This window comes from Acyrthosiphon pisum, chromosome A2, assembly GCF_005508785.2.
Source record: "Acyrthosiphon pisum isolate AL4f chromosome A2, pea_aphid_22Mar2018_4r6ur, whole genome shotgun sequence".
Taxonomy (NCBI): domain Eukaryota; kingdom Metazoa; phylum Arthropoda; class Insecta; order Hemiptera; family Aphididae; genus Acyrthosiphon; species Acyrthosiphon pisum.
Window position 1 is genome coordinate 71479589 of NC_042495.1, and position 13344 is coordinate 71492932.

The following is a 13344-nucleotide window of genomic DNA, read 5'->3' on the forward strand; positions in this document are numbered from 1 at the left end:
TTCAGCCCACTGACATTCGAAATTATTATTTTTTAATATTTTGTATAAATATAGTTAGGACTTGTTTTATATTACAATAATAATTATGATTCTAATGTATTCATTAGTTTCTATTTTTTGATTAAATAATAAGATAGTAAGATACCACTTTGTGAAACACCTTAAAAGAAAAAGTTCCAAATAGTTCGGCCACTGGCCCCAGGGCCCATTTTTATGATTTAACGAGGGGCCAAGGGGTTCTTCGCACTCCTAGCACCCCCGGTTGTTGCGGCACTGGGCCTATGTCAGTTCCTCGAGGGACATCTGCTTTAAATGTGTAACGAGTTGAGTAGGTAGTGTTAAAGGCATAAAAGAAAGATTTGTCAGCTAAGATTTAATTAAAAGAAAGTAAGGGGCGGGTAGGGAATTTTTAAGTTTGTAAAATAGTCCATCGTGCGAAACCTGATCAAAGGCTTGTGAGATGTCTAAGAATACTGCTGTACAGAACTGTTTTTTTTCCAAGGAGCTGGATATTGTATCGACTGTCCTATGTAGTTGATGTATGGTCGAGTGTTTTGGTCTGAATCCAAATTAGGTACGGGGTATTATGTTGTTTTGTATTGTTGTAAATACCTATACGACTCGTTATAATAGGCACACAATGTTTTTACATTTAAAATAACTGTAACTTTTTTAATAAATTAATTAATAAGTTTTTAAAATTACTAATGTGGGTTGTCTTCTCAATATAAACGTCTGCTAATAAATACATTTTAACATATATGTTTTTGGGCTGGGTACAATATTTTTTTCTAGGTAACCGGTTTTTGTGACGCCAATTTTCGTAATAGTTTGTGTATTGCCATAGAAATGGAAATTAACAACATACAAAAAATGAATTCAAATTAAATTCCTAGCAAAATGTAGCATTCTACTAGATTTTTTTCCACTGCACTATATCCAAAAATATATTTATGATTCCTTAATTTTCCTCGTAGAGGAAAAATATTTAGCATTTATGCTACTTATAATAATATATACAAATGACATTTTTTATTTAAATTTCATAAGAAGTGTTTTACTCTAACTACCTAACAATGATGCTGTTTCATTTGTTTTGAGTAAACCTGTTTTTACCACTGAAAATGATTGGATTTACATCCTCTCAGACCTAAGACGTAGCCATAAATGCCATAATATATTGTAATTAGTATGAAAGTTGCTGCAAAAGTCTTAAATGTTATAAACCTATATCAGTACCTACATCATCAACATACCAAACTTACATTATTTCATAAAATCTTTATTAAAAAAATGCCATGCGTGGATCTGTCCTTTACATTCTCCTTTTTATACGCCACTGTATAAATTATAATAGTATTGTCATTCAGCGTACGTTGCGCCAGCACCACCCATTAATAAGTATATTAGATAATTATTCATTACTGGGAATTAACTATTTAGAGTACTGAAATATATATACACCTAATAACATTTGTATTCCTATTTAGTATTTATCGCATTCAACGATTCAGGAACGACCTTATGAATTTCCGAAATTGTTTTTCTATGATTCAAATTCGTATTAAAATATTTAAATTCAAACCGATAAAAGTGATAATTTAAACGCGCGGGGGCATTATGTAGGGACGTCCACATATTGTAAATAACTAGGCACATCGTACATAAGTTATTATTTATTAAGTTATTCGTGCGCGAGGTATGAGATATCCCACAATTTCATAATTTATGTACATTAATATGTCTACAATTCTACATACGAAATGCTCTTCAACGATACTAGATCCACGATGACGTCTGATTCGTGTTTATGAAGAGATAAAGGGTTCAAAATATCGTCAAAACGATAAATTAATAATATTGCATAATATTAACAGTTTTATAAATAAAACATGATGGACAAAAATAATACGTAAGTAGTCCCTACACATAAAAAAAGTTTCTTATGAAAGGAATATTTTTATAATTTCAGAAACTATATGGTACGATTAACTCAACTTGTGATTTACAATATTCTAGTTACTAAGTTGTTAATGCGTACATCTGAGTATCTATCTGACCGAGAGGTACGTTTTCACTTTTCTCCCCTCGCACAAATATACGGAATTTAATAATAGACGGTTGCCAGACGACGAACCGTGGCACCCGAAAAATATCAGGAAGAAAATAAGGATGTAATAAAAATTATGTGTTTGTAATACAAACGCACTGCAGTGTACGATATAAATTCCAAAATGTTTACCATGAGTAAGCAATGTATAGATACCCAATATTTTTATATTATTGCCAACAATATATTGTTGCACACAGCCTCAAAATCAATAAAGAATATTATACACTTCCACGCGGATGAGTAACGAAAAGATATCTCTCGACTCTCGTAATGTGGTCGTTGGCGAAAATCAGTAGACCAGCAACTCGGAATAATAGGGGCGAATGTATTATTATTATTTTGTTTGGAAAACGCCTACAAAGTAGCTATTATAATATTATGATGTAGTGCGCAATTGACCTACAATCACTGTGAACAGCCGCTCCCACTCTGAACTGCTGCGTAGAAGGAAGGGGATTTGTTATTGTTTGGTTTATTTTCGTTTTTAAACCTCTTCCTCACTCACAACACAACATAATATATTAAAATACGTATAGAATTTATTGTATTATTATTATGTAATTACACCGACAACGTCCCGTGGGGTAACTAGTTTCGTTTTTACGTCGTAGGTATTTCAACCGAATCTCGTTCGGTTTATTATAATATTTTAAATGTTAATACACTTATTCTATATGGCAGATGAAGCCGAGTTCACACTACACCGTGAAGACGTGTAAAATAATCACGGTTACCACAGTAACCAAACTTTTGACCGTGTGCTTACATTTATGTGCGGAAAAGTGATAACTAAAATACAATTTTTTTATGTTATCATCAGGTACAATATTCATATTAGTGTTGGTCGAGTACTCGACTTTGGAAAAATGTTTTTTTTTGGACTTGTAAATACGAGTACTCACTTTGAATCGAGTACTCGCTTTGAGTCAAGTACTCGCTTTGAGTCGAGTACTCGCATTTTTTCAATACTCGGCATTTGTCGAGTACTCGAGTTTTTTTTTATACTCGGCATTTGTCTAGTACTCGAATTTTGAACTCGACTCGACTCGAAATAATTGAAACTCGACTCGAAATTAAAAAAACAATACTTGTCCAACACTAATTCATATCATTGGTATAGCATTTTCGTATAAAGTACTATAAACATAAAAATACGAAATCACACGACAGGGTGTAGTGTGAACCCGGCTTCAGAGTTTTATCACAGGTACCTTAGGTAGTCTGATGATTTTCTGGAGCGCAGTACACAATAATAATTTAATGGCTACGTTAACAATAATAACATTGCAAATCGGAGGTTGTAAAAGAAATGAAAAGAAACCAAATATTCACGGTCGTCACGGTTCCTGTGCGATAAAGTCCTAAAGAATATAATATATTATTATTATTATACAATACCTGTATGGCTGTATGTGTGCAAGAAATAACTAAATAAGAATATTATAGAAGAAATCGTTAGGGTAGGGAGCTAGGGAATCCGTCGTGCGATTAGAGCTACCCCTCATACTCTGTACAGGAAATGTTGAAATCGGTAACCGGAAATCCCTCTACAAAACGTCGGGTCGTATAATATATCATGCATTCATGCCATTAGCACGTCGGGTTCGTGTTTTTAAATTTATCGCAGCTTGAATAATCGCGACCTACTCGAAAGATCTCGTGGTCCATAAAAAATATTACGACCTGCGCGCTATTTTCATCATTTATTACAAGGTGTCCGGTAAAGATAAAACTCAAAAAGAGTTTATCATATAATATATTTTAGGGTGAAATTTCCTTCTTTCGTTTTTTATAGGTTTGTTGTTATTTCGATTGTTTGTATAATATTATACATACTGTACATATGGCATGTTTTTATTTTATTTTATTCAGCTCAACAAAAGTATAAATAATATTTAAATAAACCATGACTGTATTAAAATATTATAAAAGACTGTGTATATATATATATATATATATATTATCATGTATTCATGTACACATATCACGCTTTACGTCTTACGTCTAACACTATAAAAGCTAATTAATCCACGAAATGATATACGAATACCCGAATACGAGTACGGTTACCTACAATTTTACGCAACAAATTTGACTTAATTTTAACAATTACGTGTCATCGTTAACGTACATCGCGACATCGCGACATCAGACAATAATAATTATAGTAATTTTTTTTTACTAATATAGATATATAGCGTATGTTATTGTCTTTGGCACGTTCAAAATTTTATTATTTTAATAATACTGCTATCGCGAGAGCAGATTATTATTAAACCGTCCTGTTATCGAATAGCTAATAATTAATATGAACCTAATTATCTATGGCTAACGATTAGAGACCTTAACCCAATGAAGTTCCCAGTTATTTGTTTTGTTTGAACGCACGTTTTGTTATGTGTATATTACCTTACATGTTTATTATACATTTATATCTTCATAATTTTTTTGCGTGTGCATAATGCTTTATTATATAGTTAAAATGTGACAATGACTGCAAGATTTTTATCATTTTTTAACGTAGAATTTTTTATCAAATCACGTATTAGGGTGTCTTAAGTGATAGCGAGACGATTTTTCAAAGCTATCCCAAAGTCATTAAAGTTGTGCTGAAACATTTTATGCAAACTACAAATCACGCCTACATCCAATATCCATATATTATGTAATAACGCGGACGTGATAATATCACAATAGAATATAGTAACAAAAATCTGTTTGCTGGGCTTGAAAATCCTGCAGCAGTACTCGAGCAGGTGGTCTCCGTCGCACACGCGTATAATTAATTCAAAATATATCACCATTATTGTATTTACTGTCCATAATATTGTTGACGTCTTTGGGAATGCTGCGGTGATATTATATGATATATGATTTATGACTGCAGCCGAATTATGTTGTACGAATTACGATCGCATCGCTGTACCGAAATTAAGTTGTATTTACCGTCTTCCTTTCGCAACACACACAAATATCGTCAACGGTATCATAAACGAAAGTCCCACTTGTTAATTTAATACATTTATATGTACATGTAACATGTGTAGTAGGTACTGTAGTCCATACGTAATATGCGTATGCGGACATACGGTCGACGAAATTTATCAATCGTGTAATGTTAAACAGTGCATTGTACGCGGTCCGACCTTGGATCCTCACAAATTGTTTTTAATTTGAATAATCGGTACACATAATGTATACTTATGTGCGTACAACAAATACTATAATATATTGTATATTATATATTATAATGTACAGTCGCCATACAATGATACGTCGATTATATACACGTGCATATATTAAATATAAATATATGTATATATATATATGTGTACGGGTTCAAGTAGGTATATGATTACACCGACACGGACTTGCCTTTGAACTGAGGTACCTATTCACACAAACTAAAATACACCAATAGCTCCGTGTTTTATATTTGATAATATTTTCCCCGTACAAAGTCGAGTACCTATATATACAGGATGATTTCCAAATATGTATAGGAATCATCAAGCATGCTTTACCCTATATTTTTACTTTTTAATAATGCATTTATTCAAATTCTGACTTTTGTAATTATTATGAGTATACTTAAAGTCCATATTTTCAAATACTTAGATTTTTTACACTATTTAAGGAGTATCCGATAGTTATTTTCTTTTTCAAGTGAGAACCACAACCTTTTTATTGTAAATTATGAAGATGATTTTTTAGGAAATGTTGATGTGAATTGGGTACTCGAACGAGTAATTTCTGAGTTATTAATATATTAATTGGTATATATGTTAAGAATAATAATCCATAAAAATGGTTTTACAGTAGTATAAAATAGATGTAAAATTGAATTTACTATTTATTAAACCTGGACAATTTTTGGAAAATATAAAATGTCGATAGATTAATATTAAATACTAGCTGATCCCATGCACTTCGTTTATAGTACCCATTAATAATACCAACTCTATATTAATAGCAACCAATAATTATTATTACAATAGCTTTTTAAACCCATGGCAACCATTTATAAACAATAATTTCCTTCGGAAATCTAAAAACTCCTGTTTGAGCACCTCCTGGGGTTGGTCCGCTCCCTTTTTAAATTAGCATATCTTCTGCCCAGAGGTATAATCTATCTCTTTACCAAATGTCATCAACATCGGTCCAGCCGTTTAGGAATGCATAAAGGACACACAGACAGACAGACAGACAGACAAACATTCATTTTTATATACAGACTATAATTTTCAAATCATCATTATAGCCCCCATATCTTCCAAACCTTATATCCTTACTACATAAAGTTAAATAACTCAAAAACTAATCGTTTGAATGTTCATTTGAATACAACATTTTCAAGAAAATCATCTGCTTCATTCTTTACAGTAAAAAAGTTGGTTCTCAATGGAAAAAAGTTTGTATCACCATAGAACATTTTTTGGTGTAAAATCAGGGATGGTTCTGGGCAGAGGGGGCTAGGGCTAGGGGCCACGGTCCACTTCTATACACAAACTACATCTTGATTTAAGGTAGACAAAAGGGGTAAATAAAAAAATGTAATGTACTTGTTTCGTAAAATATTCTATTTATTCTGTTCTGTTGTGTCGATTTCACTAACGTAACAAAAAGTTCTACCTATTAAAAAGTAAAATATTGTAACTGTAAGATATATGGGGGGGGGGGAATGTTCTGTTTGCAACCAAATACTATTAAGATCCCTCTCCTAAATATATTACAGAATCGCTACATTATAATATGGTTCCAAAACTACTATTACATTACAATATTTTATATTTTATGGTTTTATTGCATATGTAGACTACTACAGAAAATAGTTTACTTTGCGTAAATCATTGTAATTACAATAACTTCACTATGTTGTTCACTGTTCACGGATTTTTCCGGTAATCGCAATCGGAGGGGAATTCGCATAGGAGTTTTGAACGCAATAAGCGTATCCATATACACAATCAATGTTTATATTATATTGTATATTATGTATATTTTGCGTCGTATGATAACATATGTATTTACTTAGTATTTAATTTAAATAGCTAAATCGAATTCACCTCTTGTATATACTTTAAATTGTAACTTAATTTATACCTACCTATTTGTAAAAAAAACACAACAACGAAATGGTACACACTTCATTACAGGGCGTGTACGACTTTTTGGAATATATTAATTTGACGGGCCCTCAAAAACATAGTATAGTATACACAACACATATGCATAATATATGTATTTATGTGTTCTGTGGGCGATGGGGATTTAAGTGGCTATAGGCACATAATATATTGATCGTTGTGAATTAAAAATTCTTAACAATGTTAAATATTGTACATTAACTAATTTAAAAATAGGAATAAATAATTCGAATTCATTAATCAGACACGCGTGGCGTACGTATACTTAGGGTCATAGGGATACCTGTAAAATGAGCTTGGCCACTTGAGGGGACTCGAGACCCTCAAAAATGATGTTTGAAAAATCAACATGTGTGGAAAATATATTCTAGAATCCTGGAATAAAAAAGAATCCTAGAGACTATAGACTTTAGTCCGTCATAATAACGCACTGAATAATATTATAGCTATAAAAATCAACTTTCAAGTTTACAGAAGATCAATTATAAAATAATAACCAAAAACCACCGGGGAAATAGTATAGGTGAGAAAAGGACGGGAAGTGAGCTATCAGTCGCCAGCAACATTTATGAAACGAAGGCTGTATTTTTCCCAAAGCCGAAATTGTCTTCTCACATGAGCCACACATACTATAAATTATTCTTTGTCACACACTCACACCTATGCCGCCTCCAAAACCACCTATTTACCACGGATTAGCCAAACCGTTTAATAGAACAACCTGTCAATAACGGCGAATAACTCATACCTACCATCTAAAAAAATATATTATTATAGTATTTGATAGGTTAGACAAAACATATCAATATAATATTATGTTTGTATATATTAATCTGATTTGGACAGTAACTTTTAATGATGTACCTTAAAACGATGAAAATAGGTTTAAGGTATAAATAGGTATATTAAAATTAATCTAAATATGTCGAAACAGACCAAAATATTACGAAAATCTATAATATATTGTATACTTTTAATATATTATACACATAATAAAATCCATCAGAAAAAAATAAACACATTTATAACAATATTTGTTTATGTTTTCAAAATTAATTATAGATTAAATAAAATAATATGTTTGAATTTATTATTCATTGTAAACAGTATCTGTTTGATGCGTAGGTATATTATACATAAACAATATATGTATATTTATTTACATGACAAAATTGTAAAATGTAATCAATAATTTATGTGGACGTTACCCATATAGTTCATTTTTTAAAGTTATGTATTTAATAATAATTATTTATTATTAATAGATTTAGATAGAATATTATTTATAGGAAACCATTACTTGTTATTTATTTGTTGCGGCGATAGCACTTAATAGAATTTTTGAAGCCAAATATTATAAAATATTGATTTGATTTGACTAATCTTTGGCTATCCGGTGTATCCACATTGAGATTGGGAAGGGGAAAAATCCTCCCCTAACTTTTAATTACAATATAGAAAACGATATTTTTTCGTAGAACCATAAAAACCCATCTAGTTTTCCCTTACTAGAACAAACTTTGTCTATATCTTAGCTGCATGATTGTGGCCCTATATTGCAGCCCAATATAGTTATCCCGATTGCTTCCTAACACACATTGGTTCATAAAATAACGTATCAACGTATAAACTATAAATTAAATTGGTAAAATGGAAAATAATTTCATAAAAAAATTATGTTATTTAAATTATTTACACATATTTACACAAATATCAACTTTTAAATATTAGTCGGTCATAGAAAATTATTATTAACACAGCTAACTCATAATAGTACCTATCTATAATTTTCGAAAGTTAAAAAGTGAATTTTTTATGGAACAATTAAATAATAATATATAAATGTCTAAATGATTCACATGTTTGTTTGGTATTGTATTAAAATTTAAATATATAGGTACTTGGACAGTTGGACATGAACTATGAAGTATAAAATAATGAATTGAATTTCGTACATAAACTTAATATTTTTAGAATACTTTGCACTGAATATTGTAAGCTCGTGTGAATACGCTGTATAAAATTTATATTAACATACATATAACGGAATTGGGATATTTATTTTGTTAAAACAATAAACAGTATTGCCTATCTATTTTTTACGGTCCGCAATTTGAATTTGAAAAATAAAAAAGGCTACTTTGAGCCGCATCGGGAGGTACTTGGGAGGCACCTGCCTGTATGCTGTATCTAATATAAATCAATGGTTTTTTTTAAGAACTGCGCCAGTAATAATGTACCGGGTTATAGTTTATCATTTAGTATATTTTTGAGTTATAGCAAACGTACCAATAATATTTTGGTAATTTTAAATATAACGATCAATAACCTACATATTAGGCATAAATACAATATTATACATTGATTATTGGTGTTTATAGATATTTAAATTCTACATTAATCTATATGTGAGCAATATTTTAAGAAATAATGATTATAATTATTACAAAAACTTGAACTCTATGCAATATTAATCATGTTCCTGATTTTACAGTACATAATACTATATATATCAACATGGTTATTTTGCTGTGCAGGTTATATAATTAAAATGTTAAAACGAGCATAATAACAGTCAACAAGTGCAAGTCACGTCACTGTGACTCGAAAAGCTAAAGCAGTAAAGCCAAGGATTTTTTCAATTAAAAAAACAAGGTGATTTGTTGTGTAAATACTTTTTTTGTTAGTTGTAGTCAAAACAAACAACAACTCAATTTAGATATGGTTTATTATTTTAATATTTAGTTTATAATAATAATGAAATCTTATCGATTCCCTATGGCCTATAAAGTTAAGCGATTCCGTGATATATTTCTGAATAACAATAAATCGTCATTAGAAACCACAGCGAATAAACAGTTGAAGAATATTTCGTAATAATATTGTAATCTGACAAAAAATGAAATCAGCCTAATCATATTTTTTTACCTCACAATACAGTCCTGAATCGTAAATACAGGAAATTAAATCAGTTAAAATAATAATAATATAAATAAATATTATATGATAATATAATTTTGAGCCACGTACAGCCTATTTTTATATGTTATAGACGTTATAGTAAACTAATACCTCTACATATCAATATTTAACTTGAAATAAGCATTGGACAATTAGTTCAACTATATTAAATCACTCATATTTAAATTGTATGTAAGTACATAACACACTATAATGTGCAGTTAAATATTTTATGTGACAAAACAATGAAAGTCAATAATACATTTTTTATATCTTAAATTACAGTAATAACTAGTATAACTAGTAATCAATTTATCAACAACATGTGATATTGCGATAATGCGATCAACTTGTTTCTAGTAAATAGTAATAACATATTTGTTTGATTATTATAACGTATGCTGCAGGACGCACCATGAAATTTTGGGTATTTTTTAAATTAATTAAAAATAAACTGTCAATGACTCTTGAATATACCCCACATCTCGTCTATAGGTTTCTAGAATACCATCTAACATTTATAAATCATTTTCCTATACAAAATGTATGTCAAATTTAACACTTCCATAATGCACCAATACATTTTGCGTATGGTTATCTCATTGGTTGTATATAGAAAACCATATTATAAAATTGATTGGATATAGAAAATATATTATATTTTATAACATATTATTATGTAATACGCTGATCACATTATAGTGTCAATCAACCATATAGATTAAATTAAACGCTTAAGAGGACGCACTTATTGTTTTCCTGTGTATATATATATTTCCGAACAGAAAATTTTCGTAATATAATATAATTCTCTCCAATATTAAAGTTAACAACACAAAACTGATTCTGCTTTAAACACATTTTATATGTCACGTGTGTGTCAGAGAGAGTATCAAAGTTAACAAAACTTAAATATTGATGATGTTCATTGATATTAGGAAAATAGAGACAACAATATTAGTCGTGACATTTTTTAAATACGTTGATGGACGTTGATCAAATTTTGAAATATCCAAAATTTAGTTTTAACGCGAGTCATCTAATATAAATTGAATCAGCGTCAACAGTTTCATGTCAATGGCACAATTGTATAAAATAAAAAAAAACTCAGACTCAAAACGTTATAATAGAGACGTATTTTTCCAGACTTCAATATGTACGTACATAATAGTACCTATGCAGTATCTAAAGAACATAAGTCATTAGAACGATAAAATAATTCATATTATAGGTAAACTAACATACAAGTAAGTTTTAAATACTATAGGTAATTATAATAGTATTACTATTAATGGGCATAACGTTGAATGATTGAATATTTCTCCATAATATGGTTAGTTATGTTATTTTAATTTTTAATGAATCAATTTCAACCATCAATAACGACAAATATAGTTTTTTTTCACATAAACTACTTGCTAGTTGCTGTTGTATTTACGGGCTAATGGGCTACGAACTGTGATGTTTACCAAACGTAATATACTAATATGTGTTTATGCCAAAAACCAACAAATGAAATTTAGTGAATAAACAAAGGAATGTTTTTAAGTTTCCCCGCACGCATATAGTTGTAGGCCAGAACCTATTTGATTCACAAAAATATAATTATTTAGTTATTTTTCAAATCCTATTCAAATGTGACGTTGAAAAAAATCCAGAACCATCACTAACATTATCTGTTTTAAAATTATAAATTTATACAAATTAACAAACTTATGTAATTAACAAGCTATGTATATATTAATTATATACCTATATAATTTTAATGATACACTATTTATAAATACTTACTAATTAAAGAAAAATTAAATTTATATTGTAAATTTAAATATTTAATGCATTTATTAACGTTATTAAATATTAATGATTGAAATTCATAACAAAACGAATCGATTAAATTTCTAAGAAATATTATTTTCTTAAGTTCCAAAGAAATTAAAACAATTCTTCAAAAAAGTAATTATTTAAAACAATTTCTCGCTCTAATCTTATCTATAACCTAATCTTTTAAAATTGATAAAAGTTAAAATTAGTTTTATATAGAATCAACAGTATGATAATAAGGTATGTACTTTTTAAGTTTTTCAGTTGACTTATTAAAAAATAAGAATTACAAAATAATAATTTAATTGATACTTTAAAATCGTATATTTTATAATAAAATATATCAATTTACAGTATTCAATTATCAGTGTAATCGAATACCTGTAATAACCTGTAATAATATTACACCAAATTATTATATTATTATCAAATAATTATTACAATACATATATTCAACATTGATTCAACATTAATTCCCCTTATTTATCATAAAATATTCAATTTAACATTCCAGCCTATAATAATCGAACCACTCCCATATTTTACTTGCCACCACACAGCACAAATTATTTTAAAAAAAAAACTCTCCTATGAGCCATGGCCTTGTGTACTAAACTTGCTCCCGATGTTGATTTCTTCTTTACTCCATTATAGTCTTGATTCATAAAATATAGGTAGGTACTTCTTTAGCAATAATATGTAAGTAATATTGTCTTTTATATTCCATTTGGTTTATATTCTAGCTTATTAATATTATAAGGAATTTATTATTATACATATATACATATATATAAATTTATTGAAACAAATTATCTAATACCCGTACTATTGGACACTTGCCTGTTTTTACAAATTTAAATAAACAATTATTATTATTATTATTGTTGTTACATACCTACACAAAAAATAAAACAAATAATTAATAAAATATATTAATAAGTTCTAATATTTTTAATATTAATTGTGTAAATAATGAAACCAGTGATCTATTCAGGAGGGGGGGGGGTGGTAAGGGGTTGAATCCCCAAAAAAATTGTTGAATAATAACAACATTTTCATTAATAAATTATTTTCAGATAAAATTTGTCAACAATTAATTTCAACCTACCCCCCAAAAAAATTCTGGATACGTCACTGAATGAAACGTATTAATAAGAATATAGCTGATATGATTTGGCTGTGGACAAAATTCACAATAATAACCATGTACGAGTATAATAACATAGAATTAATTAAATAAGTATAATTAAATTGATTAAAAATGTACATTTTTTCATCTATTTGATAAATCAAATCAAA